This window comes from Lolium perenne, chromosome 7 (genome assembly GCF_019359855.2).
Source record: "Lolium perenne isolate Kyuss_39 chromosome 7, Kyuss_2.0, whole genome shotgun sequence".
NCBI classification, from domain to species: Eukaryota; Viridiplantae; Streptophyta; class Magnoliopsida; order Poales; family Poaceae; genus Lolium; species Lolium perenne.
The window spans coordinates 189,940,587-189,951,016 of record NC_067250.2 but is presented as its reverse complement, the minus strand read 5'-3'; the positions used below and the strand labels follow the sequence as shown (position 1 = coordinate 189,951,016).

The window sequence follows — 10,430 nt, the reverse complement described above, 5'->3', positions numbered from 1 at the left end:
TATAATTGTATTAACCGAAACATTAGTACATGTGTGATATGTAGACAAACAAAGAAGTCCCTAGTATGCCTCTTAACTAGCTTGTTGATTAATGGATGATTAGTTTCATAATCATGAACATTGGATGTTATTAATAACAAGGTTATATCATTGTATCTCACGTTATGATTGCTGCACCCCCATGGAGCTCTCACAGGCGTTTGGATTTTGGGCCGTCCGATCGAGCTGACGTGGCGCGATCTCGGCCAGCCATTCCATCCAGGACGCGAGGCCCTCCCGCAGACCCGCATTTTATCCACGGGTCCTGTGAAGCCCGCTCGGCCCAGACTCTCCCGTCGCGCGTGCAGAGGCCGCTCGGTCCTCCCCGCACTCCCTACTCCCCGCCGCCTCCCCATCCCTAATCCCCGCACCCTCACCACTCCTCACCGCCTCTCCCTCCTCCTCCTCCGGTAAGGCTCGTGCAGAGGCGGGAGCGGCGCCGCCGGCGGAGGCGCGGCTGCATGGGAACGGCGCCGTTGGGTGGAGGCGCTGCGGGAGCGGCGCCGCCGGTGGAGGCGCGAGCCCGTAGGAGTGGCGCAGACACGGTCAACGGCGTGGTGGCCGCGGCGGGTGCTGTTGCCGATGATAGCGAGGATGAGCATTGCCATGCCACCAGCAGCAGGACGGACCCGCATCGATGGGTCCTAACCTCGGCAAGGTTCGTCTTCCTCGGCCGCTGCCGCTCTGCAGTTGCTGGCGCCATACACCTCAGCGCTAAAGCAGATGAGCGCGGACCGCTAGGACGTCCTCAACAAGTGGACGCGTCATCATGAGTAGCACGGACGCGCAGAGATTGATACGCAGCTGAGCCACCTCGCCGGCATGTTCATCCTCACTGACCCAGGCAAGATTAGGTGCTCGTGGCTTCTCCTATTCCTCTCCCACCTCCCACCTCTCACATTTTAATCTTTCCCCCATCCAATTTTAGTGCTTTATATGTGTGGCCATTGCAAAGGGATGTCTCCTTAGTCTAATACGTGACGCTGATTGATCTGATTTGCTTTGGATATAGTTTCTCTGGTTTCATAATAATTATGCTTGCGAGGTGTTTGACGAATTGTCCACATGAGCGCTAATACGTTTTCTTTGCTTATGGTGCAAGCTGCAAGTTCTAGCCGAGGCCAGTACGAGCTTGCTCTTACTCGAGATGTCGGGTCTGCTATGGCATGAGTGAAGATGGTTCCTAATGGTGCACATAAGTATGATAAGCCGGGGTGGAGCTCACTGACCTGATTCAGAAAAATGACATCCTCTCTGTGCATTTTTTTTTTTGTAGATGTTTATGCAGGTTAGCATCATCTTTGTTTCACTCGGATAGCCAGTGTGCTTCAGAAATATTTCATGCTGAAATATGATTGGTGTTGCAGGGGTGGTCTGATAGGGCTGAAGGAAGGCATTAGCAGAATGAATGGACGGACGAATGAGGCTGGCAGAGATGGGAAACTCATGCTTGGTGAGTGTTTTGCTTAAATCAATTGGATCCACACTGCAGAAACGTATGTTCGTAGTAGTCGACTGATTAAATGTGAGGTGAAGTTTGACTATAATTCTTGGTTTTTTTATAGACGGTGTCTAGCAGTTCAGGTTTAATGTAGTGATCAGTTGGATACTGCAATTGGGATTTTGATTTTGTTATGATATGGTTAGCGCCTAGGGAGACAAGTTTAGACCGATGTAAAAATACAAGGGAAAATTTAGCTCAAGGTAAATTCACTCAGAACCTTTAGTAGTACCTTTAGATGTGTTCCACCTACATTATACTAATTCATGAGATTTAAGATCTTCCACTAATATGCCAATGCAGAGAAGCATATATTTTTTATTTGCGTATTTTTTTGGGAGCTAGATCCCAAGTACTAATTATATTTTGTGTACACCAGTTTTCTTTTGTAAATATTAGATTTTTCTGGTTACATTTTGGTACCTATGTATATAGAGAAAACCTCCTTCTATTAATATGTTTTTGTGTTATTATCTGTGCCGAACCTATACATGACTTCAGGCCACGAATAGTGTGAATTGGGAGGAAGATCTCATATTCTCATAGTTTATTAGCACATCAGTTTCTGTTGTACATGTTAGATTTCACGCATTATTTTTTCCAGGTTATCCCAACCATAATTTCGATCTTGCTGCAGGTGTTAGGCTGCTTAGTGAAATATCGTCTCCTCGCCCCTTCATACACTCCATCACCAATGGATTTCAACAAATCTTGCAGGTTCTGGGGCAGGCCACACCACAGCAGAAACTAGAGCTCAGTTTTTTTCCGTATTCATGCTATATGCGGCTCTATTGGTGATTCTTTTTTTCCTTCCCTTTGTTGTACAATACTTGCACCTGTTGTTTGGAAACTTGGTGAGTTGGGGAAAATAGCTGGTTGACTGGTCCTGGATGGCTGATGCTTGGTTTTCAGTTGCTGTGGAATAGACTTTGGCTATTGAGTCCTCTCTTTTTTATTGTTTATAAGCAACTTCGATGCCATGTCTTTCTTCTGAATTATTTGAGAGTTGTAAATGAGGTTTGTATCTCACAAGGCTATTGAAATGGGTGTACATGGTTTAAGATACGATGATGTTGAAAGGTACTCAGGCTGGTGGATTTGGTTTTGGCAATGTTCTAGGTGATTGTTGTTCATTTCAAATGGACCGGGATAAGCTAAAAAATCGTTCGGTTGTATCACTATCATAGTTCATTGCTTCGTCAGTTGGATTGTCGGTAAGAATCTGTCTGTATTTAGATCATTTTGCTCACTGCATTTTGTTATATGATTTGTCATTGAGTTTCACAGCTCATTTGTGCCATTGACTTCTACTTACCCATTGGCTTTCACTTAGGATGCATCCACCTGCGTTGTTTATGTCTATAGCTGGTGACTCATGATTGCCTAGCGAAGAAAATGGTTATTTTGTCTGTTAGTTGTAACTCCCGCTCTGTCTCTTTGTAACATGCTGTTTTATATGCTTATGGAATTTTCTTGAAGCTTGAACCATTGTGCAGATTTGAGTTTTCTCTAATATTGTGGCAGATTTAGTAAGTATCTGTCGGCCTCTTTCTAAAATGTTGTTTTATATGCTTATGGTTTTATATGCTTATGATATTCCGTTGAAGCTTGGATCACAGGGCAGATTTGAGTTTTCTCTGATCACGTGGCAAATTGTGGCAAGGGTTTAGGGGCTGGACGTTTCATGATTGAAATTATAGAATAATAGCTCGAAATGTAAAGCCATTTAGTTTGAGCAAATAAATGGGTCCTTATGTTAAAAAATTGCTTTGCCATACTAAAACTAGATTTATTCAAGATGTTCTTGAGCTGCAATTTTAGAAAATAGTTAAGTTTCCTGTGTTTTTGTTCATTGGGTAGCTCTGAAAAATTCTCCAACAAAGATGGTGCCCGAGGAACACCTCTGCTTTGGTCATACATGTACTTCTTTATACTGAACCAATCAATATGTCACCAAAATCACAAAGATGGTGCACGAGGAGCAGACTGTTATCACGTATTCTCATCTTGAGCTTCCTATGTTCAAGGTGTATGCCTTTTATGAAACTCACTTCGAGTAGGTAATGGTTCAACCTTTAGAAACTCACTTCTAGAAGCTCTTAAGACTAATACTTAATGCTATTAATTCCAAGTGGCTTTTCCTAATGATGCTCTTTTATTGATATTTTAGGCCATGGTCATCTTTTTAGTATGGCCAGGTTGTCACTTAAAATTTCTCTATAAGGAATTCTCTCAATCTCATTACATGGATATTTGATATGTTGTCCATGATAAGAATATATCACAACCCTATAGCGAATATGTGCTTCTTTTCTCCTATTTATATGCATATATTACCGCAAGTAGTACAAGGTTCCTCTGGAATTCAATTTGGTAGCTAAGCTTATTGATCTTTCACTGGCCATGGGTCAGATCATTTTGTTTCTAGCTTCACCTTAAAATTATAATTATATATATACAATTTTGAATTATAAGTCATTTTTATTTGGCACTCCAATTTTATTTATAACAATTTCTAGATCTATGGGCACTCACAAAGATGGTGTACATGCAGTGAACTTGTATGCCAAGTTCAGTTATATGCCTTGTCCTGAAGTAGCATAGGAAGATCTGGGATTCAAGCATTCTGCATGATCTCATATGCAATGGTTACTTGTATGTATTACCAGACAGTAGTTTAGGTCAGATTAGCGGATTGATGTTGTTGTTTGTTCAGAGATAACTCACGCCAGAGTAGACCCCATTTTTCTCTTTGTTGTTAAACTATAGGCCTCTAGCTTCCTATTCTGTTTCTAACAATCATCTAACTCATAGTTTGTTATGTTATAATAGCAGCAGTTTGCTGGAGATGGTTGAACATCTGCAAGGCTGCAGCCTTCTTCATATCCTCAGCTGCTTATACTGGGCACCATTTGTGACTGCCAAGTGGCAGATGGTACCAAAAGAAAATTAATGCTTTTCCTCTAAAAGGCTGTGTTTCTTTCTTTTCTGTGTTCTTGCAGTTACCAGCTTGTTCAGTTTTGTTTGTATTTTAATTTCATGGCAGAGTGACATCATCTCCAGTTATGTTTTTAACCATCATTAATTATCTTCCTTTCATAAGGCCCCATTACTTCTCCTTTTTGGATGTCTCCATTCATGTCCACTTATGCTTCAATTCTTTTCATGTCATACCTGAATGTCTTGATGATTTTCTATGTGCATTTCTGTATTATCGATCATATTCTTTCTTGCCTAACTTCTCCATGCTTCTGTCTATCTGATGCTTAATTATGGATCGTTGTTTCTTGCGTAACTTCTTCACGCTTTTTTCCTGTCTAATGCTTAATTATGAACCTTCATTTCTTGCATAACTTGTTCATGTTTTATCTATCTAATACGCAGATCATTGCTACTTACATAGCTTAGCTCCTCCTACTCTGGCAATACCTACCTCTGCAGGATACAATTTTGTCCTGCTTCCTGACGGTAGCAGGGGCATCGAGCAAGAGATGGCCTATAACCTTGCTGGCCTGTTCTCTGTCAACTACGAAGAAGATACCCGATGTACGCCCCTTTCCAATCATGAATGCGAAGTCCATTCCAGCTGTTGATTACAAATGCAAAGCCCACCATTTGATTTTGAATACGAATTCCACATGCTTGCTGAAATGCTATCCCTCCATATCACGTCATGTGTATGTGTGCATGTATGCTTATTTATTTTTCTTCCTGTACACAGATACAATGATCTGGATGCGGCTGCAAGTCCTCTGTTCCGCACAAATTCTGCCAACATCTTAACTCGTGCCGTGGACCTGCAGATTCTGATGGCCTTTACATGTACCCTTTTGTTGGAGGAAGAAGGTTTGGCTGGAGCACCTGTTGAGTTGTGGCAGCCAGGAAGGAGCTGGTGATGCACGGAGGCGGAGCTGGTGAATGCAGAGACTGGAAACGGAGCCATAGCCTGCTCAAAGACATGAAACTAGAGTGTCAATGATGATATTTAGGAGCATGCAATGTCGGTGGATAAAACATGTTTCAAATGTAAAAACAAAGCCGAGATTGCTTGCACGTTTACATGGTGGTGTCATGTATGTACGTGAGAGTTCTCTCGTGGGAAGAATGTAAGCCTTGCGCCTTATTTTCAAGTTCAATGTTTTAATAGTTACTCTTCCCGAGGACTGCGTTTTGGTTTCTTTCCAGTTTTCCGTTTTGGTTTCTTTCCAGTTTTCCCGTTTCAAAATCGAGGAAGTTTTTGTTTCTTTGGTCACTTATTTTATCCAAATGTAATATTTTGTTTGTACATGTACAATAGTGAAAAATTGTTCTTTTCCTTTGTTACATGGGAATGAAATGTAGATCTATTTGACATAAAAGAATAATGCTGCTCTATTTCAGGGGAAAAAGGATAAAAAAGGAAAATAAGGCAGCTTTTAACCAGGTATACCATCAGAGTAGCTGGCAAAACAGAAATAGATGCAAGATATTCTGCATATGGTTTAGATCCTTGGTACACTTGGGTTTCTCCTCCGATTTCATTCTGTCGACATTGTTTTGTGAAACCTAAAAAAATTATTATCATGTTGGTAGTTAAATTTTTATCACCGTTACTCCCTCCATACCAGATTATAGGGCAATTCTGCTTTTCGAGAAATAACTTTGACTAACAATTTAGACAATAAAATATAAGGTATATATTACAAAAATTATACCATTGAAAATTTCTTTTGAATATGAATTCAATGATATAATTTTTTTGTAGTATCTTATATTTTGTTGATCAAATTTGTAGTTAAACTGTTTTTTCTCGAAACGCGTAATTGTCCTGCAAATTGGTATGGAGATAGTACAAAATGTACATCGGCACGAACTACACGGGATCGTGCGCCAAGGCGCACCTCTAAATCTAGTGAATGATGTAATGGACACACCCAATTAAGCGTAGCATAAGATCTCGTCATTAAGTTATTTGCTATAAGCTTTCGATACATAGTTACCTAGTCCTTATGACCATGAGATCATGTAAATCACTTATACCGGAAAGGTACTTTGATTACACCAAACGCCACTGCGTAAATGGGTGGTTATAAAGGTGGGATTAAGTATCCGGAAAGTATGAGTTGAGGCATATGGATCAACAGTGGGATTTGTCCATCCCGATGACGGATAGATATACTCTGGGCCCTCTCGGTGGAATGTCGTCTAATGTCTTGCAAGCATATGAATGAGTTCATAAGAGACCACATACCACGGTACGAGTAAAGAGTACTTGTCAGGAGACGAGGTTGAACAAGGTATAGAGTGATACCGAAGATCAAACCTCGGACAAGTAAAATATCGCGTGACAAAGGGAATTGGTATTGTATGTGAATGGTTCATTCGATCACTAAAGTCATCGTTGAATATGTGGGAGCCATTATGGATCTCCAGATCCTGCTATTTGTTATTGGTCGGAGTGAGTACTCAACCATGTCCGCATAGTTCACGAACCGTAGGGTGACACACTTAAAGTTGGATGTTGAAATGGTAGAACTTGAATATGGAATGGAGTTCGAATATTTGTTCGGAGTCCCGGATGAGATGCCGGACATCACGAGGAGTTCCGGAATGGTCCGGAGAATAAGATTCATATATAGGATGTCATTTTATGTGAATTAAAATGATGCGGAAGGTTCTATGGAAGGTTCTAGAAGGTTCTAGAAAAGTCCGGAAGAAACCACCAAGGAAGGTGGAGTCCCGGTGGGACTCCACCTCCATGGCCGGCCAACCCTAGTGGGGGAGGAGTCCCAAGTGGACTCCCCCTTAGGGGGCCGGCCACCCCCCCATATGGAAGGGGGGAATCCCACCCCAAGTGGGATTCCCACCCTAGGTAGGTTTCCTTTTCATATGGAAGGTTTTGGTTTCGGGTCTTATTCGAAGACTTGGAGACCAACACTTGGGGTTCCACCTATATAATGAGGGGCCAAGGGAGGGGGCCGGCCACCCCAAGACCACAAGCTGGCCGCCCCATTGAAGTGGCCGGCCACCCCCTCCCAAACCCTAGCCGCCCCCCTCTCCTCCATATCTCCCGTGTAGCTTTAGCGAAGCTCCGCCGGAGTTCTCCACCGCCACCGACACCAAGCCGTCGTGCTGTCGGATTCAAGAGGAGCTACTACTTCTGCTGCCCGCTGGAACGGGAGGTGGACGTCGTCTTCATCAACAACCGAACGTGTGACCGAGTACGGAGGTGCTGCCCGTTCGTGGCGCCGGAAGCGATCGTGATCAAGATCTTCTACGCGCTTTTGCAAGCGGCAAGTGAACGTCTACCGCAGCAACAAGAGCCTCATCTTGTAGGCTTTGGAATCTCTTCAAGGGTGAGACTCGATACCCCCTCGTTGCTACCGTCTTCTAGATTGCATCTTGGCTTGGATTGTGTGTTCGCGGTAGGAAATTTTTTGTTTTCTATGCAACGTTATCCTACAGTGGTATCAGAGCCGTGTCTATGCATAGATGGTTGCACGAGTAGAACACAATGGTTTGTGGGCGTTGATGCTCTTGTTATCTTTAGTTTGAGTACTTTGCATCTTCGTGGCATAGTGGGATGAAGCGGCTCGGACTAACTTTACATGACCGCGTTCATGAGACTTGTTCCTCGTTCGACATGCAACGTGTATTGCATAAGAGGCTTTGCGGGTGTCTGTCTCTCCTACTATAGTGAAGATTCAATTTACTCTTCTATTGAAAACATTAGTATCAACGTTGTGGTTCATGTTCGTAGGTAGATTAGATCTCTCTCGAAAACCCTAAACCACGTAAAATATGCAAACCAAATTAGAGACGTCTAACTTGTTTTTGCAGGGTTTGGTGATGTGATATGGCCATAATGTGATGATGAATATGTATGAGATGATCATTATTGTATTGTGGCAACCGACAGGAGCCTTATGGTTGTCTTTAAATTTCATGTTGAGTAGTATTTCAAAGTAGTTGTAATAGTTGCTACATGGAGGACAATCATGAAGACGGCGTCATTGACCTTGACGCTACGCCGACGATGATGGAGATCATGCCCGAAGATGATGGAGATCATGTCCGTGCTTTGGAGATGAAGATCAAAGGCGCAAAGACAAAAGGGCCATATCATATCACATATGAACTGCATGTGATGTTAATCCTTTTATGCATCTTATTTTGCTTAGATCGCGACGGTAGCATTATAAGATGATCCCTCACTAAAATCTCAAGATAATGAAGTGTTCATCCTTAGTAGCACCGTTGCCAAGACTTGTCGTTTCGAAGCATCTCGTGATGATCGGGTGTGATAGAATCAACAAGTGCATACAACGGGTGCAAGACAGTTTTGCACATGCGGATACTAAGGTGGCCTTGACGAGCCTAGCATGTACAGACATGGTCTCGGAACACGTGATACCGAAAGGTAGAGCATGAATCATATGGTTGATATGATGAACACTTTGAGTGTTCGCCATTGAAATCACACCTTGTCTCGTGATGATCGGACATAGGTGCGGTGGATTTGGTTCGTGTGATCACTAAGACAATGTGAGGAATATTGTTTTGAGTGGGAGTTCACCTAGATTTTTAATTATGTTGAATTAAAATTTGAACTCAATTTGTCATAAACTTAGTCTAAACTTTTGCAAATATATGTTGTAGAGATGGCGTCCCCAATCAATTTTAACCAGTTCCTAGAGAAAGAAAAACTTAAGAGCAACGGTAGCAACTTCACCGACTGTTTCCGTCATGTGAGGATCTTCCTCTCTGGCGGAAATCTACAATATGTGCTTGATGCACCGCTAGGTGACCCTCCTGCAGAAACTGAAACCGATGAAGTAAAAGCTGTTTACGAGACTCGGAAAACTCGGTACTCTCAAGTTCAGTGTGCCATCCTGTGCAGTCTGGAATCCGATCTTCAAAAACATTTTGAGCACCACGATCCTCATGAGTTGATGAATGAGCTGAAAGCTATATTCGAGACTCATGCGGCCGTGGAATGCTATGAAGCATCGAAACATTTCTTCAGCTGTATGATGGAAGAAGGCAGCTCCGTTAGTGAGCACATGCTCGCCATGACTGGGCATGCGAAGAAACTCAGTGACTTGGGAATAGTGATTCCTAACAGACTGGGGATTAATCGTGTCCTTCAATCACTGCCACCAAGTTACAAGAACTTTGTGATGAACTACAATATGCAGAACATGAACAAGGAGTTACCTGAACTCTTTGGCATGCTAAAAGCTGCTGAGATTGAGATCAAGAAAGAGCACCAAGTGTTGATGGTCAACAAGACCACCAGTTTCAAGAAACAGGGCAAGTCTAAGGGAAAATTCAAAAAGGGTGGCAAGAAAGCTGCCACGCCTCCTATGAAACCTAAGAACGGCCCTAAGCCTGATGCTGAGTGCTATTACTGCAAGGAGAAGGGACACTGGAAGCGTAATTGCTCCAAGTATCTGGCTGATCTAAAGAGCGGCCTTGTCAAGAAGAAGAAAGAAGGTATATCTGATATACATGTTATAGATGTTTATCTCACTGGTTCTCGTTCTAGTACCTGGGTATTTGATACTGGTTCGGTTGCTCATATTTGTAACTCGAAACGGGAACTAAAGAATAAACGAAGACTACTGAAAGATGAAGTGACGATGCGCGTTGGAACTGGATCCAAAGTCGATGTGATCGCTGTCGGCATACTTCCTCTACATCTACCTTCGGGATTAGTTTTAAGCCTAAATAATTGTTATTTTGTACCCGCGTTGAGCATGAACATTATATCTGGATCTTGTTTAATGCAAGACGGTTATTCATTCAAGTCTGAGAATAATGGTTGTTCTATTTTTATGAATAATATCTTTTATGGTCGAGCACCACAAAAGAATGGCTTATTTCTGTTAGATCTCGATAGTAGTGATAC

At 42.5% G+C, this 10,430-nt stretch overlaps 1 long non-coding RNA gene across 2 annotated transcripts; it reads left to right on the top strand.

The window, feature by feature from the left end:
- The first annotated feature begins 330 nt into the window (after nt 1-330).
- On the top strand, nt 331-5,781 carry LOC127326242 (uncharacterized). 2 transcript variants are annotated; one of them, XR_007867734.2, is made up of 5 exons: nt 331-1,327; nt 1,407-1,492; nt 1,605-1,743; nt 2,178-5,086; nt 5,262-5,781. It is a non-coding gene; the product is annotated as an uncharacterized lncRNA (long non-coding RNA). The 2 variants fall into 2 exon arrangements; XR_007867735.2 differs by lacking the exon at nt 1,605-1,743.
- The last annotated feature ends 4,649 nt before the right edge of the window (nt 5,782-10,430 follow it).